Source organism: Rattus norvegicus, chromosome 6 (assembly GCF_021556685.1).
Source record: "Rattus norvegicus strain SHRSP/BbbUtx chromosome 6, alternate assembly SHRSP_T2T, whole genome shotgun sequence".
Classification (NCBI taxonomy): domain Eukaryota; kingdom Metazoa; phylum Chordata; class Mammalia; order Rodentia; family Muridae; genus Rattus; species Rattus norvegicus.
Genome location: NC_141539.1, coordinates 133,959,382 through 133,978,308, shown reverse-complemented (window position 1 = coordinate 133,978,308; position 18,927 = coordinate 133,959,382). Strand labels below are relative to the sequence as shown.

The window sequence follows — 18,927 nt, the reverse complement described above, 5'->3', positions numbered from 1 at the left end:
GCATCGGACACGGTATGGGACAGGAAGACAACACCAGGAATGATTCAGATATAAAAAATGCCGTCAAGACAAATATTCCATCCACCTTTCTACCTTTCATGAAATGAGTAGCCATCTTGGGAGAGGAACCATGCTAGAGTCACCCACAGAGGAATACAGTCACCCAAAGAGGAATACAGGCCGAATGCAGCATGGATTTATTAATTATGTGTGTTATTTAAAGTTTCAAGCCTTTCTGCTGAGACATTTGCCTGCAAAGTGGCTTCACTGGTTAATTCCAGCAACTATTTGCATCAATTTGAACAACTCCTTCAATGGCGTCCTCGTCAGCTCACCCCAACAGCACACCCCCATTCAGGTTCCAGGAACCCTGAGATCCAAACCCTCATGTGGTGGATACACAAACTGTAAAGGGAAGACATGAGGACATAAGGTCTACACCACAAACACAAGGGCGTTCTAATGTTTGAAAATCAACCGACAAATCACACATTGACATTTAAATAAAACAAAAACCCATGATGCAATCGGTTCCACTAAAGCTGGAATGGTATCCAATAAAATCCAACAACTCCCAACTTAAAAATCTCAGAAAATGGGGTTGGGGATTTAGCTCAGTGGTAGAGCGCTTGCCTAGCAAGCGCAAGGCCCTGGGTTCGGTCCCCAGCTCCGAAAAAAAGAACCAAAAAAAAAAAAAAAAAAAAATCTCAGAAAATTAGAGGGGAAAAAAGGCTACATCCTGAAACTGAACTGCAGGTCAACCAAAGGGTCCCAGTGAGACGATCTGTAGCGGGGAAAATGCTGCCCTCCTTTTAGCATCCAGGACACGGGCAAGGCTGGCCACTCTTGGGGCTCCCAGACAACACTGTCACACATGTCTGGGGCAGGGCCCAGAGCACGGAAAAATATGTAATTAATAGATAAGTCAATCCACCTAAGCTAAAAAAGAACAAGTAAAACGGGCCGGGTTACAGGTGACGATTACCTGTTTTTAAGAACCCACCTAGCATCTCCAGAGAACACACCAGAACAAAGGCCTGTCGGGGAACTGCAGACTCCGAGGCGAGTATTCAGAGACGTATTGTTTCCCTGACAATACGCAATCACAGACTGAAATTCTGAAAGCTAGCGACAGAGGATTGTTCCTCGCTATGACTTAAAATCGTGGCATCAAAACCGTAAACACTCAGGGATAATCCTGACCAGGAGGAAAACCGACCAGCACTCCTGATAGATATTAAAGAGAGTTCCTGGGTTGGAAACCTCAGGCCCATGCAGAGTTCAATTCTCGCCTTTCAGTAGACACAGTAGTGAAGTTCAAGTAGATTCTGCCTCATTTTGTTAGAGTTTGGCAGGGTGAGTGCAAATCAGAATTCGGATGAGATAAAAATCAGAGTGGTTAAGAGAACAAAGAACAAAGTGTGTGCCAGCCAGTCCTGAGCCTCCTTACAAGGTTCACAACAATTCAGACAGGAGGGGAGGAGGTGGGAGCACGGAAACACACCCACACAGGGGCAGCAGCTGATGTCCCACGGGGATAGAAAAGCACCATTTGCAGGAGTACAGATCACCCACAGTTAGAAACACAAAACTCCATCTGACTATGACCATATACAAAATTAATTCTAACTGGAGTCAACTTTATATTAAAGCCTGGAACTATAGAACTCACAGGAGTGAACACAGGGCCACAACAGTTTCTGAAGGTGATGGGCATATTACTTACTCTGACGTGGAGATGTACATAGATACATGAATACTCCACATATCTATAACATAGGTAGCTGAGCATGGTGGTGTGTGCCTATAGTGCACGAATTTAGGAGGCAGAGGAAAGGCTGTCAGTTCAAAGCCAGCCTAGTCTACATGGAGATTTCTGGGTCAGCCAGAGCTACATGATAAGGCCTTTTTATAAAGTATGTGTGTGTATGTTTATACATATCAAGGTTCATGAAACTTCCTTCATACTTCAGACATGTGCTGTCTAGGATCTGTCAGCCAAGCCTCCGAGGCAGTGTGGAGAAGGAGTGAGGAACTGCTGCAGCGCTGAAGGACACAGGGTCTGTGGATGTATGTGTGGCGGCAGAGACGGCCATTTTAGATGACAACCATGCTTTCTTGAAAGGATCAATGGAGGAACAGGATTCCTGAGAGCCCTTACCTACGCTAATTCTACATTATTATATGTTATATTGTTATACACAGTACGTACTGCATTATTATACATGACATTATTATATATTGTTATGTGTGCTATTATATTACTGTATTTTATTACTTATCATATTTATTACTGTTATTACTATTGTTATTATATCACCTTACTAGAAGCTTCAGATGGCCTTGCTTGCATACTCTGTTAAGGATTTAGAACTAGAGTCAACAGGACTAGCTAGAAAATGTAAGAGGGGTCACAGTTGACTTTTCCAAGTCCAGCATTAACCTGGCATTAAAAGTAGACAAGTGGGGTTGGGGATTTAGCTCAGTGGTAGAGCGCTTGCCTAGGAAGCGCAAGGCCCTGGGTTCGGTCCCCAGCTCCGGGAAAAAAAAAGAAAGAAAAAAGAAAAGTAGACAGGAAGTAAAATGCAGATTAACAATCCTCAGACTCCTTAACCATTGCCAACTTGAACTCAGCCACATTAGAGGATGGTCTATCACAGCTGGGCTAGACTCATGTCAGAAATCCAAGGGTTACTGTTTTTTAATAACCAAGACAACCCATTAACAGAATATTGAAAAACATAGTGTAGTAAAATCAGCTGGAAATCATCCAATACTAATATAAAATCTTCAAAGTTCAGGTGGTGCACAATTTAATCTCAGCACGAAGGGTTAGGGGCAGAGACAGGATATCTCTTGTGAATTGGAGTCTCTCCTGTCTACATCCTGGGTTCCAGGACAGTCAGGGATACATATAGAGATCCTGTCTGGAAATTCAAAATAACGAGAAACAGTGAGCAACTCAGCCAACATCGTGACCGGTGTCTGGGAATGGTGACCTCACCACTGACCCCTCCACTCCTGGGTCTCGCATCTTGCCCCCACTCCAACCTCCAACCTCACTGTACTGAGGACCATATCCAGAACATTAGCCCTTGTGAGACAAATCATATCCAAACTAGTGCATATATATATATATATATATGTGTATATATATTTATATATATACATATATATATGTATATGAAGACATGTAACTTGTACAAAGAGAGATCGGTATCTGATCAATAACTGAACACCAAATGGAGCAAATGATAAGGGTGTGTCATAATAAAAGCTGGACAGATCCTGCAGTCTTAATGTCTTAATGTCCGGGGTGTAGGGGTCTGGATAGGAATGGCCCCCACAGGCACGCGTGTTTGAATACCTGGTTATTAAGGAGTGGTGCTACTTGACAAGAACTAGGAGATATGTCTTTGTTGGAGTAGGTATGGCCTTATTGGAGGAAGTGTGTCAATGGTGGGCTTTGGGGTTTCAAATACCCAAGCGAGGCCCAGAGGTTCTCTCTCTTCTTACTGCCTGCAGATCCATGTAGAACTCTCAGGTCCTTCTTCAGCACTGTCTGCCTGCATGCTGCCATGCCTCCACCATGGCAATACCAGAACTAAATCTCTGAACCTGTAAGCCACCCCCCTTAAATGTTGCTCTTTATAAGAGTTGCCATGGTCATGGTATCTGCTCACAGTGGCAGAACACCAACTAAGACATGGAAGAGTTGTCATGGTCATGGTGTCTGTTCACGACAGCAGAACACCAACTAAGACATGGAAGAGTTGCCATGGTCATGGTGTCTGTTCACGACAGCAGAACACCAACTAAGACATGGAAGAGTTGTCATGGTCATGGTGTCTGTTCACGACAGCAGAACACCAACTAAGACATGGAAGAGTTGCCATGGTCATGGTATCTGCTCACAGTGGCAGAACACCAACTAAGACATGGAAGAGTTGTCATGGTCATGGTGTCTGTTCACGACAGCAGAACACCAACTAAGACATGGAAGAGTTGCCATGGTCATGGTGTCTGTTCACGACAGCAGAACACCAACTAAGACATGGAAGAGTTGTCATGGTCATGGTGTCTGTTCACGACAGCAGAACACCAACTAAGACATGGAAGAGTTGCCATGGTCATGGTGTCTGTTCACGACAGCAGAACACCAACTAAGACATGGAAGAGTTGCCATGGTCATGGTGTCTGTTCACGACAGCAGAACACCAACTAAGACATGGAAGAGTTGCCATGGTCATGGTGTCTGTTCACGACAGCAGAACACCAACTAAGACATGGAAGAGTTGCCATGGTCATGGTGTCTGTTCACGACAGCAGAACACCAACTAAGACATGGAAGAGTTGCCATGGTCATGGTGTCTGTTCACGACAGCAGAACACCAACTAAGACATGGAAGAGTTGCCATGGTCATGGTGTCTGTTCACGACAGCAGAACACCAACTAAGACATGGAAGAGTTGTCATGGTCATGGTGTCTGTTCACGACAGCAGAACACCAACTAAGACATGGAAGAGTTGCCATGGTCATGGTGTCTGTTCACGACAGCAGAACACCAACTAAGACATGGAAGAGTTGTCATGGTCATGGTGTCTGTTCACGACAGCAGAACACCAACTAAGACATGGAAGAGTTGCCATGGTCATGGTATCTGCTCACAGTGGCAGAACACCAACTAAGACATGGAAGAGTTGTCATGGTCATGGTGTCTGTTCACGACAGCAGAACACCAACTAAGACATGGAAGAGTTGCCATGGTCATGGTGTCTGTTCACGACAGCAGAACACCAACTAAGACATGGAAGAGTTGTCATGGTCATGGTGTCTGTTCACGACAGCAGAACACCAACTAAGACATGGAAGAGTTGCCATGGTCATGGTGTCTGTTCACGACAGCAGAACACCAACTAAGACATGGAAGAGTTGCCATGGTCATGGTGTCTGTTCACGACAGCAGAACACCAACTAAGACATGGAAGAGTTGCCATGGTCATGGTGTCTGTTCACGACAGCAGAACACCAACTAAGACATGGAAGAGTTGCCATGGTCATGGTGTCTGTTCACGACAGCAGAACACCAACTAAGACATGGAAGAGTTGTCATGGTCATGGTGTCTGTTCACGACAGCAGAACACCAACTAAGACATGGAACTCTCAGCAAGCTCCACACGACTCTTCTTTCCTCTGACGTTTCACCTGCCTACCTGAAGGAAGCTCCTCATGCCTGCTCTTCAACACATGGAGTGGCTGATGCCTCTCTTCTTGGATTTGGGAGTCATTTAAGTAAGCAGTGGTTATGTGAACACAAGCATCGGGGTGCCACGAAAGATCGTGTGAAAACGGAGATAGCAGCGGCAGGGTGACTGGCAGGCAGGTGGCACACACAGTGAGGATACGGTGGGCAGCATGGAACAGTGTGACATCCTGGTGCTTAAAAGGGTCAGCTGATTTCTGAAATTCCCCGAGATACTCTGGGCCATGGACGAGTGTGGGTAACTGACACCTGTAAAGAAAAGCCAGGGCTCGCGGGAGCCCTGTGTCACATGATATGGATGAGTGGTAAGAGCTCACGGGGTGCAGAACACAGCTCCCCAGGAGACCTGCATGCACATGCCAAGGTCAGCAGCTGCTGGATGGAGAGGCTCATGAAACGCACAGAGATCAGAGGTGAGTGACGCCATCAGGGGAGGGACGGGGAAAGAAGGGACAAGCAATAGTTTATTACCCAATAAATACGCTCTAAGGAAAACCTGCAGATTAAACAAGACTGAAGAGACTTATCAACCAAATGTTTAGGTCCTGATTTGAACAGGGCAACTATTTAAGGCAAATTAGGAGGCTACAGGGAAATCTGAACACAGACTGGATATTTGATGGTATTAAGGAGTTACTGCTGGAGTCTTACAATGGATAATGGTATTAGAATAATTTAGAAGTCCTTATCTTTAAAACAAAAGTATTTACAAATAAAATGGATGTCTGAGATTTGCTTCTAAGTTGCCCAGTGGGAGGGGAGAGGCGGGGAGGGTGGAGGCTGTTGGGGAATGGGTGGGGTCAGAGTAAGCCAAGGCCGGCCAGCAGCTCATAACCACTCAGAAGCGCTGCTCGTGCAGGGTCATTAAGTAGCTTCTCTACTTTGGTGGATATTTAAATTTTTCAGTAATGAAAAGTTTCTTTAACGTGCTCTGCAGGGAGGAATTAGCTCCACAAATGTTCATTCTCCTTCTCAACAGCTGGGCCTGAATAATAGGCAGGGTGGGGACGGGGTAGGTGGAGAAAAGACACAATTAATATTTCGTGGTACAGCTGCGGCGACGCGCGTCTGTCCCTGTGCCCACAGGATCCAGTCTTCTGATGCTGGGTGTGCCCAGTGTTGCGTAAGCAAACCTGGAGCTAGGCTGCTCTCCTACCTAGGTGCTGGCCGTTTCTATAGAAACCACCAGAGAGATGCTATTCCAGAGAGCACAGCGCAGCTCCACTGGCCTCGCAGCTCCACACTGCTCTGTGCACACTTGCCCATCAGCATGTGAGAGCCAGCCTATCAAAGAGCCCTCACCGCTCACTTTTAAAATAGGTACAGCTCATTATAAAGCACCTGCTCTCAAATGTTTCCAAGGAAACAGAGGCCCCAAGACACCCCTCTCTAAATTCATTAGCATTTAACACTCCCTAATGAGGCTTAAAGATGGTGCACGTTAATAACCATATGCTGGGAGGACACCTTCCCTTTCACACCTAGGTGTGACTGATGAGCTGCCTGGCTCCCTGGAGACAGCTGAGAGCACTCTAGAATGTGTGAGGAGGTCCCAGTATCCAAGCCTCCCTTTGTTTGGCTCTGGGGCACAATCCAGACAGCTGGGTGGAGGCCCTGTCCTGACCAGCTCCAACCGCTGGTCTGACATTCTTTCCTAACTTTCCTTTGAATAAGTATGAACACCCACATGTATGTGTGTGTACACATGAGCACACGCACACACTCACGTGCATGCACATACACACATTAACAACACACGCATGCATGCACGCACGCACACATGCACACACAGAAGCTATGTGGTCTCTAGCCACACAACCCTTTAGCATGTATTCTCTACATATGATATCCTTGCCTGACACTATCCTTAGGCCTAAAATACCCTAACGTGTCTTGTTACCTGGAAAACTCCTATGCATACTGTAAAACTCCTGAATGTGCCCAGATGAACTCACTAGCTCACCCCTGTGACATCTGTCATCTCCATTGAATGGCCTCCAGAGACAACGGGCAGAACGGGTTTCCTCCCTAGTAGTGGCATCCTGGCCTGGTGGAAAGGAGCCTGCACCCTCCACTTCACAGCCGCTGGGCCCTTTTTGTTTGTAGGCCCCATAAGGAGGAACCTAAACTGACAGGACTCTGGCAGAAGTGCAGTCCGCCATGAGGTGCAGCCTGCATGAGTCCCCACAGTTCTGAGGAAGGAGCTGATCGCTGACAGTTTGAAGGTCTCAGCTGAGCCACATCATGGGGATCAGCTTCCTCTTGATGGTGAAAATGAGGCACTGAGCTAGCACGGACTTTCAGCCAGCGGGCACCCAGTGGACATGGTGACACCAGCCTCCAGCAGTGTCCAGTCAGGGTGAGAGGGAGAACAAAGGCCAGGACTTCCCAGTGACCTCCAGCTGCTCCTGCCCACACAGTGTGAGCCTCACAGTGTAGCCCAAGGAGCTGTCTGTCCCAGGAGGGGTCCTGAGGCCCTGTTCTTAGAAGGAGTGTGGAGCAGATGCAAAGAGAAGCTGGGACCCACTCCTGCCACAGCCATGCCTGGGGGCCTGAGTGGCTCCTGCCCCGGCGTAAGAGTGTCACTGGCCAGGCTTCCACATGCAGTGACAGTTCCCAGGGCACTGTGGGCTGCACTCACACCACTGACACTCAAGATTCTACCTCAGCGCCTTTCCATGCAGGCTGAGTGCTCACACTCACTTGGCAATAATTAATTCACTTTTGCCTTTTAAAAATTCATCAAAGGTGCAGGAGAACGCTGGCCGGAGCCAGTGATTCCCTGTGTACCATCCTGTGCTGTGCCATTGCCCTGGGTACCATCCTGTGCTGACTGCTCAGAGGCTTGGCATTTTGGTCAGGGTGCACCCAGCTATAGGAACAGATCTATCCCGCTGTTAGCAAATGGAAGACAGTTTGACTGTGAGCTCATAGAGGGCTGAGTCTGCTATAACCATCTGAGCAAACGACACCATGTATGTGCCAAATATATTACCCACAATCCTCGTGGACATTCTGGGAAGTCAAGGTTGGCACCCTCATACAGGTGCAGATGAGGACTCTGGCTCAGAGAGGCAGAGCATACAGCCCAGGACCACACAGCCAGCTGGGCCTGACCACCGCTTGACTCTGCAGTCTGATACTTAGCTGCTGCGAGACACTCCATGACAGTAGCTGCTCAATTAGTGCTCCCTGGTATGACTGTGACCAGATTCCCCAAGAAAACAGCAGCGTGAGGGCCACTATGAAATTTCAAATTATTGATCTAGACCACGAGGGAAGGGAGTAAGCAGTAGAGCCAATGGTGCTCCCCAGTCCCAGCACAGGAGATCTGCAGCAGTCACATGCCAGCCCCTCAGGTCTTCCCCGCCCTAAAAAGCAGCACAGTAAAAGGTGGAAAGGCTCTCCAGGCTGGGCAGAAGGGTCGAGAGACTCGCCCCAGCCATCATCAAACTGCAGAGGTCACCAAACCAGGCCCTGATATCCCAAGAACCCGTAAGACAAACGGAGGGGGGCTCTCTCAGAGGAGGCCAGAATGCCCTTGGGCTGTAGGCATGTCTCCCCCTGACTCACGGTCCTTCAATAACCGTCACTCCTACTTCTATCTTTCCACCCTCCTTCTACCCTCCTTCCCCCCCTAAGGCCAGGGCACCTAGGAAGCCTGAGATAAGCTAGTGTGACTAACAAGCCAGTGAACTGGGGACAGGAACATCTCTAGGGACAAACAAGCAGACCCTGAACAACACAAACTGTAAAGGGACAGAGGTAAGAATGAATGGGACACATCCATTTACCTGCTGACCCCCCTGAACCCACATGCCTGAGCATACAGTGAGACATGTGTATGTTTGTACGATCATGGGAGACAGGTGTATGTTTGTATGATCATGCAGAGGACAACAGCAATGGACTGGGGTTCTCTGGATGATGGTAGGGCCAGGCAGGCACAGGACCCACTTACTGATGGCACAGGACCAAGTCCCCTGTCACCTTAGTGCTCCCTCCATCTCCCTATTCACTGCTCATTATCACTCCACACATCCTATCCGACACCAAAATCCGACTTTTGTATTCATCCGACCTGCTGGGACTAATAAGGACAGGCGGGAGAAGGAGACCTAAGGAGGTGAGGCACACTGCAGGGAAGGAAGGCAGCCTCCCCGGCCAGGGACCTTGGTCACTGTATGCAGTGGTCCTCTTTGCACCGGCTCCTCGTCACACAGAACTAGGCCTGCATGAGCCTCACAGAACCCCAAACACGCCAAGCCATGAGTGAGCCAGGCAGCTGCTCCAGAAGGAGGGGAGACATTCAGACCTGACACGCATGCATGCATCTGACCACCACCCAACCTAGGAAGTTATAGGAAGTTATAACACCCCAGTGTTATAATAAAGAAACGGAGAAGTATAAATATACACAACAAAGGGCCGGTTAAATACGTCATGGCATACTGGATAACTTAAAAATTAGAGCATCCAAAAGTCTTTTAACAGAATGGGAAACGCTAATGATGTGATATTAAACTAGGGAATCACATTAGAATGCAAATGTATATGCCCAGAGAGCTGTGTGGAGGCACCAGCCACTGGTGGAGAGGGCCAGCCACTGGTGGAGAGGGCCAGCACTGGTGGAGAGGGCCAGCCACTGGTGGAGAGGGCCAGCCATTGGTGGAGAGAGTCAACCACTGGTGGAGAGGGCCAGTTGGCCGAAGTGTACCTCGCCAGGTGGCTTTCTCTTCACACTGCTGGGGTCATTCATCATGGCCTCCTAGAGGTCACAACTCTCCAGCCCACCCACATCTGTCCTGGTCCTGGGCCATCCATGGGTCCCTAGTGCCTGTCCACTTTAAGTCACAGGGAAGGGACCTCAGCACATCCTCTCTACAGCTCATGGTCCCTCGTACTAAGTAAGAGACAGCAGGGAAAGAGGCCCAGCCTCTGCCAGTCTATGTGGCATCTTCTGGAGAAGTGGTGAGAAGAGAGAGTAATGGGTGAAAGATCAAAAGTCACAATATCCATGTATAAATGCCATAATGAAACCCATGTTTTCTATAAAGAACGATAATAATTATATATGTGCACATACATATACATATATGGTCTACATAGGAAAAAAGAAACAGGCACCCTTTGGTGGAGCTCACCAGCACATGGGTGTTGCTTGGATATTGGAGCCCTCAGCTGTCCTTTGGCTGGGCATCTGTGTGCAGTGGACAACCTGTATGAGCCCACACTGTCCTGAAGGAGGAAAGCGAGAGAGCTTGGGTGGGCAGGAGACCAACCCTAAGCCACCATAGAGGTATCAGGCCTGGGCACTGTGTGCGTACACAGCACTCCATCCAGAGGCATCTCCTGCAGCGACTTCGAGTCTGGCAAACCAGGAGAAACCATGCACACAGCAGGAGCTCAGCAAATGCTCAGTGAGCAGGTGGATGAGGTGAAACACATAATGCCTTATTTAAGGAATAATTCAAAGTTCTGGTCAAGGAGTGTGCTTGACGGGGCTGTGCTATAGGCCAGCGCTCGTTCTCTCTCTGAATGTGTATGTACGGACTGCAGACACTACATGACTGCAGCCTGGACATGACTTCCTCTCAGCATGACTACTGACAGACATGAGAACACACACATGTGAAGCCACAAAGGCTTCAACTGCTGTGTAATGAAGCTCTGGGCTGCAAATGTCTCCTACAGTCAGAATTCCTCAGCATGGTCACAGAGGAGGGACCCACAGTCACCAAAGTCCAGCTGCCGAGCCAGCACATAAGCAAGGCTCCTGAGTGTTTCTAGTCAAGTGATGTCTCAGGACAGCTACAGCCAGTTGTGGAAGGAATAGCCAGTGATTTGGTGGGGGTGAGGGGCTGTGGAAAAGCTCCTAAAGAGGGACATCCGTGGGGACCCACAAGACAGCTGGCCTTTAACCAAAGGAGGCCAAATGGGAGAAATGAGCTAAGAACAGGCCTGGGACTGTGGGAACAAGCTAACGGCAGCCCAGTGCCACTTACCCAGACAGAAAGCAGACATGGGCACTCGCTGGGCAAGGGGAGCAAGCAGGCAGGAACAGGGACGCAGGACACAGAGGCAAGAATGCAGGCAGGGAACTCGAGACCTGCCCTCCTTCCTCCTTCCTCCTTCCTCCTTCCTCCTTCCTTCCTTCCTCCCTCCTCCTTCCTCCCTTCTTTCCTTCCTTCTTCCTCTTCCTCTTTTTCTTCCTCCTTCCTTCCTCTTCTTCCTCCTCCTCCCTCCTCTTCTTCCTCCTTCCTCTCTTTCCCTCTGCTCCTCCCTCTCGCTCCCTTCTTTTCTTGGTCCAACAGCAGAACCCTAGTGGAGTTGTAGCATCAATTTACAAGACGATGGCACAGAGTAAATATAAATAAACAAATAAATCAATAAAAACAGCCAAACAGAGAGACAAATCCCACGGCTACAGCTCAAGACCTCAAGGCTCCCATCAGTGCACGTCTCCCAATAATGAAAATAGACCTGCAGAAACATAGCAAAGGTGCAGAATGGAACCACCAGCCTCCAGCCTGACCTCAGTGCATGCTGGGCCATCTGCTCAACAAAGGCAAGCGCGACTTCCCAGCACACGCCAGCCAATGAGTGCAGCCCACTCTGGGAGAGGAGACCAGTCCTGACAAACACAGAGGACGTCATAAAATCTGTTTCCAACTGCAGCAGAATTAGGTTAGAAGTTAGTAACAGAAACATATCTGGAGAATCTCTGCATGTTTGGAAATTAAATAATAAAATTCTAAGCCCATATGTCAAAGAGGATGTCAGAATAAAATTAGAAAACTTTTAAATTGAATTAAAACAGCATATTTTATCTGTAACAGGCAGCAAAGGAACCTGGGCAGCATTTAGCTGTTTCCATTAAAAAAAAAAAAATCTAGTGACCCAACTTGCCTGCTTCTCAGAAAAAGGGCAGGCAAAAGCAAATCAAGGAGGGAGAGAAATGACAGTTAGAGCAGAAATCAATGAGGTCGGAAAGAGAAAAGTAATGAAGAGAACAGATACCTCATTGGGTGACCAAAGCGGTTGACACATCGCCGGCCATGGTGACCAGGGGAATGACACGGACACCGTGGTCAGACGTGGAGAGGAGGTAGCATGACACACTCCAACGCTGACAGGGACATGAAGGGATATTAGGAACAAGTTTGTGCACACATACTTCATGGCTTAGATAAAACTAAGCTCACTCATGAAGAAATGCATGCTCCGAATAACCTTCTATCGAACTCCCAAGAGATCAAACAAGACGCCATCCTGCGCCCGTGAGGGCGGGGCACGGAGGCACATGCTAGGGCTGAGCATGCAGCCTGAGGGTCCCAGTCACCAGCGGCAGCTGGTGGTACCTCCAGGAGCTCCTCCAGGTCACACTGAGAGCCAGGAAGGATCTCCACAACCCCAAACTCTGGAAAGCCTTTGAGTGTCTACAAGAAGCCAGGGTTGAAACTGCGCACCTGGCCTCACAAGAGGCACTGCAGTCAGAAGGAAATGCGGGCACACTCGGAAGAGTGTGTAAAATGAACTTCAAGCTGGGTGCACAGGGTGCAAAGGAAACATGAACAAATGTCGTGTCTCCCCGAGTGATACCATCATGCATATTCAAATATTCTAAGATCTAAAAGAAGCAGGATTCAAAACCATTCTGGCACCAAGCATCTGGAGAAAATGTGTGCTAAAATATCCTTAGCATTCTGCTCCTACAGCGCCTGCCCTCAGGAGGACTGCTAGCAGAACCAAGATACTGCAGCTAACAGAGCCTAACTGAGGGCAGAAAGGACATGGGCAACCCCAGCTGTCTCGAAGCCCTCGGTGGGGCATGAGAATACACAGTTCTTCTATTTAGGGAAGAAATTACCCAATCTGGCCTATTCTGGCATCCTGTCCCATCTAAAGGGTGGGGCATGGGCACTCAGAAACTTGTGAGCTCGCTAGAAGCACTGCCAGGCCATGGGACTAAATGGCAATTCCCTGCCAACACATAGCACCGGAAGTCCGATCTGCTCACCTAGCATATCTTGAGGGCAGGCAGGTAAGTGTAACAAGGTGCACCAAAGACAAGTCAGGTCCAGAAGGAGCAGAGCAACATGAGGCAAGACATATGCTGTGGCTGACTGGAAAGGAGAAATAGCTGTAGTCATCATGCTATGGGCCCTGGTGATGCGTGGGACACGGGCAGGAAAGGGCACTCCAGGAGGACTGAAACAGAGATAAAGGACTCCTCTGATGGGCTTGTTAGTACACTAGGGATAGCTGAGGACATTTCAGTAGCAATCTCCAGAATTTACAGAGGCAAAGAGGAGAAAGAGTGGAGGAGAACGCAGACAAGAGTGAAGGATACACGTAGGAGTGTATGTTACGCAGGGCAGCGCTGGGAGTCCAGACACTCAATACCCACACAAAATAAAAAGCTGGGTGAGCGTGAGTACTCACCTGCAATCTCAGCACTGCAGAGGCAGAGGCAGGGCATCCCAGGGCAAGCCGGTCAGCTAGAACAATCAAATCTAAGGATTGTTCCTAATATGGGAAGTAAGAAGTAATGAACTTGTTCAGAATGAGCAACACAGCAGTGTCCGGCATGAACGGCGGCTGTGACAGAGGGCAGGAGACATCAGGATTGCTGTGCTACTACAAGGTATGACTTCATACACAGGATAGGAGTCCTGTGACTCAATGTGAGAGTCACAGAAATGGGCCACAGTGAAGCACTTCTAAATGCACAGCAACTAAGAAATCCAAACTCCAGCAGGAGCTGAACTCCAGCTGCTCTGGCAGCTTTTGTGAACCCCACGGTCCCCTTTGTGAACCCCACGGTTGCCTCTGCATACCCCACAGTGGCCTTTGCATATCCACGGTCACTGCAGCTTGACCTGAGCACATGGAACACGCGTGAGTGTAGTCACACTGCAAGGCACCTACCAAGGCTACCTGCAATACCTCAGCTCCAATGCCAGGGCATTATATTATGAATCATGGGGGTTTGCTGTACATAAGATTTTTCTATCCTTATACAAATGTGATGGTTAAATTAACAGGAAACAAAACCTTCCCTGCTGTCCGTTCCTCAGCATGTCAGTATTAAACCAGCACAATGTGGGACTGTACTATAATTCTGACTTAAAAGGTAACTGCTACCAGAGGTGCTAACGTGAGTTTCATAAAAATCATTAAACAAGACACTAGGGAGATCGCCTACTGGTGAAATGCTTACCTCAGCAAACATAAGGACCTGAATTCAGTCCCCAGGACCAACATTTTAAACCCAAGTATGGTGCTGTATGTTTGTAATCCCACTGCAGGGAGGAAGAGAGAGCCCTGGGCTTGCTGACCTGTCAGCACGGCCTACTAGGCAAGTTCTAGGGCAGTGAAGAACCTCTTGGAAGAAAGAAGGGATGGAGGGAGGAAGGAAGGGAGGGATGGAGGGAGGGAGGAAGGGAGGGAGGGAGAGAGGGAGGGAAGGAAGGAGAGAGGGAGGGAGGGAGGGAGGGAGAGAGGGAGGGAGGGAGGGAGGGAGAGAGGGAGGGAGGGAGGGAGGAAAAGAGAAAAGGTGGCTGGCACCCAGTGATTGACACTACCTGCAGCTGTTCTCTGGCTTCCACACATGTGCACATGTACACACACACACACATGCAAGAGAAAGAACACACACACAAGTCATTAAATGGATTTGGCTAATAATTTCTAAAGTGACCTCAAACATACTTCTGTAATTTTATACTTCATGTTTATGCAAAGCAGTGTTCTTAGCGCTGACAACTTTTAAATTAGAATATCTACTAGCTCTGAAAAATGATGAAGAAGCTTATGTCCTTCAGTATCACATAATCTGCCAAGACTTAATGCTGTGTGTAAAAACACACAAGTACACTACCTATCTCATTAGTACACAAATCTGTGTTCATCTTTAATAATGCTATACACATAAACTATATGTGTATCAAAGAACTGCTAAAATAAATTTACTTGTAATTTAGTACCAATGAGTGTTTGATTTATAGACGTATTTTATATATCTAGGTACCTGGAATTCACAAAGATTTCCCGGGCAAATGGAGCTTCAAGTGGAAAAAGTTGAAGAAACTCTCTTACAGAGCACTCAGCGTGGGCCACGGAGATGGCTCAGGGGTAGGTAACAGCACTTGTTAGGCAAGCGTGAAGTCCTGAGTTCAAATCCCCAACCCCCATGTAAAAGTCTCATGTTGTTTCATACCTGTAACCCCAGCACTGGGCTGGATGAAGAGACACAAGGATGGCTGGGGTTTTGGCTGCTGGCTCAACTCCAGGTTCAATGTGAGACCCTGTCTCAGGACAAAGTAGAGAGTAACAGAGCAGGGCACCTAAAGTCTTCCTCTATCCTCTGTGCACACACACACGCACGCACACACACACACACACACACACACACACACACACACACACACACAGAGTTAAAACTGTAGAAGTGTTCAGCATGCCTTTGCAGTCCAACAGTGTTATTGGAAAGTGGACTTGAATTAGCTAATGCAGCAAGTTCCACAGCAACCATCACCAGTAAGAAGTAAACCAGTGTGCTGAGAGAGGAGCAAACAGAACTACAAATGCTCAGCTGAAACAAGAGGAGGCAGGTTTGGTGGCACAGCTGGTAACCCTGAGGCAGGAGGATCAGGAATTCAAGAGTAGCTACAGAGTGAGCTCAAGCAGTAGAGGCCAAGTTTCAAACAAACTAGAAAAAGTATCTCACAATAATCAAAAGAAAGCAGAAGCCCCATCTTAGGAAGATGATCAGGGAAAGCCAAGTATTTCGGAACACAGAGAGCCTTGATCTCTAAGCATGCGCAGTAAGCCTTCCCATGTAAGCAACTAGTAAGAAAGTATCAAAGTATCAAAATGCATAAGGCTGCAAACTGACAGGCCTGCGGCAGCCTGAGAGAGGTGAAGCCAAGTCACAGCTGAGGCTGTCAACTCTTCCTTCACAAAAGCACAGACCCATGAAGATGAGTACAGGTGCGATCGCAGCATTGCAGAGTGGAGACAGGATTGTTGTAAGTTCAAGGCCAGCCAGCATGGGCTATGGAGTGAGATCATGTCTCTTTAAAAAGAAAAATAAAAAACTGAACAAATGAAAAAGAAATAGGTCCAGCAAGGAGGAAATCAATAAGAACACTACTGAGCTCAACAGGGCTCATAACTGACAGCTAGAGACAGGCGTCAGCCCAGGGTTGCAAAGTTCGGCGACAGAGGCCAGGCTGCTACAGGCGCAGGGCTCCTTTTACAAGTGATGAAAATGTTCACAACTGACTGAGGTGGTGGCCACCGTGTGCTAGAAACACACCAAAACCACAGTACTAGCACTATAAAGAAGTGAGTTGGATGGTAACTGAATAAACCTGTCTCCAAAAGATTATCAAGTATTTAATGTATCCTTTGATAAAATAAAAATAAGTTGGACATCAAGCTGGTGAGTTCTGGACACTGTTAGTCATGGAAAGAAAGTCAAGTAAAAGAAGAGAATCTATATTTAAAATTAAAATTTTTTAGGAACTTCAGAGAAACTTTGGACACATCATAGAGTTTTCCCCAGTGGCAAAATGTCTTGTTAGAAGATACACAAGTCAGAGATCTATACACAGGATACTTACAGAATCATCGCGTGTCTAAAGAGCCCCGTCTATGGACGCTGTACCGCATACTAGAGTTTCCCAGTGGGTGGGTGCTAATGACCTCTGGGCTCCCACAGTCTCTTACCATAAGCTCACCCAAGGAAAGGCTCTGGAGAAGTTGGGGCGGCAGGTCTTGGGGGTTCTGTCCTCCTCTGCCCAAGGTCCAACATGGCATGAGACACCTAAGACACAGACCCTGCCTTCAGTAGTGGGCTTTGTTCTGTAGACTGAATCCCTGAGAACGGATGGTCCAACTGGTGTGTTAGGCCAGGCCCCAGGACGACACCTGGTATCTGGTGAGAGCTCAGTAAACACGTGTGATGTCAGCAGAGGAAATGCTTCCCCTTCCTGCACTAGAGAAGGTTAACACCCGGCTTCAGATCTGACCCTCCGTGGCTGCCTGCCTCTGCCTTGAGAGCTGACCTGTCAGGTGAGCTTCCTCTCTAGATGGCAGGCAGCAGGCTTACCCTTGCAGGGGTTCAGGGTAAGGCTTCCCGGCCTGAGGCTGCACTGGAGATGGTACAGCTCCCCTCCCGGGCCGACTAGGACAGAGGAGGTATAAAGCAGGGTGGGTGACAGGGGTGTGAGGGGTGACCCTCACCCATCTCCACCAGACAGGTGGGGTCCTGGGAAGGGCAGAGCACACCCAGAGGCCTACCCCATACCTCCCTCTTCCCACATGTCTAGCTCTGCGGGTCTCCCAGTCTTATCTACATTGAAAAGTTTACAGGAAAGCTTAGTAAGAACTGCAGAGGACAAAGGGTCCGGACAGAAAGGCGTTTTAATATAAAACAGATGAAAGAGACGAATGGGAAGTAATCAAAACCTCATTAGGGCAAATAAGCAGCCTGCCCACAGTGTCACCAGAACTGATGGCAGGGAGCACTGCGTGGGCGAAGCCGAGTCTCCAACGGCTGCCACGGGGAGACACAGGCCTGAGAAACTCGGACACTCCCACTCAGGCGTCTGACCAGCCCCCACACTAAAGCTCAAGGCTGTGGTCACTGGAGTTTTCAGACCCCTCCACGTCGGGCACCCAGTCAGGACAGGAAAGCAGGCAGCTTCCAGACGCTTCCACCCATTGGACAAGGTGGAGCAGTGCAGCCCCCCACTCAGGCCACCCCTACCTAGGGAGGAAGCTCCACCTGGGGCAGGCCACCCCAGCAGAGGCCACAATGCGATCAACGGATTGTGCCTCCGTCTGCATGCCAGTGGCGGGACAGGTTAACTACTCAGGATCTCTCCATCAGTCTTGATTAGAGTTGTTAGTCACTGCTGTAAGTTTTTCTCCCCCAGAACCTACTATGTTCTTAGCATAATGGTAGTTTCTAGGAATACAGCAGCTCAAAGAGGCCAATCCCTGCCTCGGGCAAGGCTCCCTTCTCCTGGAAAAGGGCCATGATGACAAAAGCCAGACTGGAGGTCCTCAAGGCCAAGAGCGACTATCACCTTATGTTAGGGCACGTGCCACAAGGGACCTCGCGAATGGCTCCAGAAGGGGGTCAAGAAGCCAATTCAAGAAGTCAGAATGTCCCTTTAAACATGTAACAAAGAGAGAATGTAGAACAAGCATGGAATGCTGATGACCCGAGTCAAAGCAGCACTGGGTATGCCGAGCAAGTGAGCTGGCATCAGAGCGGATGCTATCGGGAGGACCCCGCAGTGGGTGGGAGTCCGGGGTTCAGAGGAGCAGCGGGGCCTGCAGCAGAGACAGCAAGTCTGAATGCATCATGGCTGCTTTTCTCAGGAGAGCAGGAGTGAGATGCAAAAGCGCTCAGCCCCCTCTGCCCAGCATCAGTGCACAGGAAGGGAAAGGAACTGGGCCAGAATGCAGCTGCCTTAGATCTGGGAGGCACTCGTCCTAGATTCTCCAGGCTGTTCTAGTTCCCACCCAGGACTGCCTTGTCTGTGCGGCAGCTTCCTGAGGCAGGGGTTCCATCATCCATCCTTGCAAAAAGACAAAGTACAGGATATACTTCCAGGCTTCCGCTGGGACTGTCTTAACAAATCT

General features: G+C 48.6%; 1 protein-coding gene across 8 annotated transcripts in view; it reads right to left on the bottom strand.

Moving 5' to 3' along the window:
• The window catches only part of Wdr25 (WD repeat domain 25), a 132,966-nt gene that overhangs the window by 12,575 nt on the left and 101,464 nt on the right, over positions 1-18,927 (bottom strand). For 2 of the 8 annotated variants that reach the window (XR_015621956.1, XR_015621955.1), the window contains exon 7: positions 17,002-17,098. The gene's annotated coding sequence lies outside the window, so the exon portion shown is untranslated. 8 annotated transcript variants of the gene reach the window in all.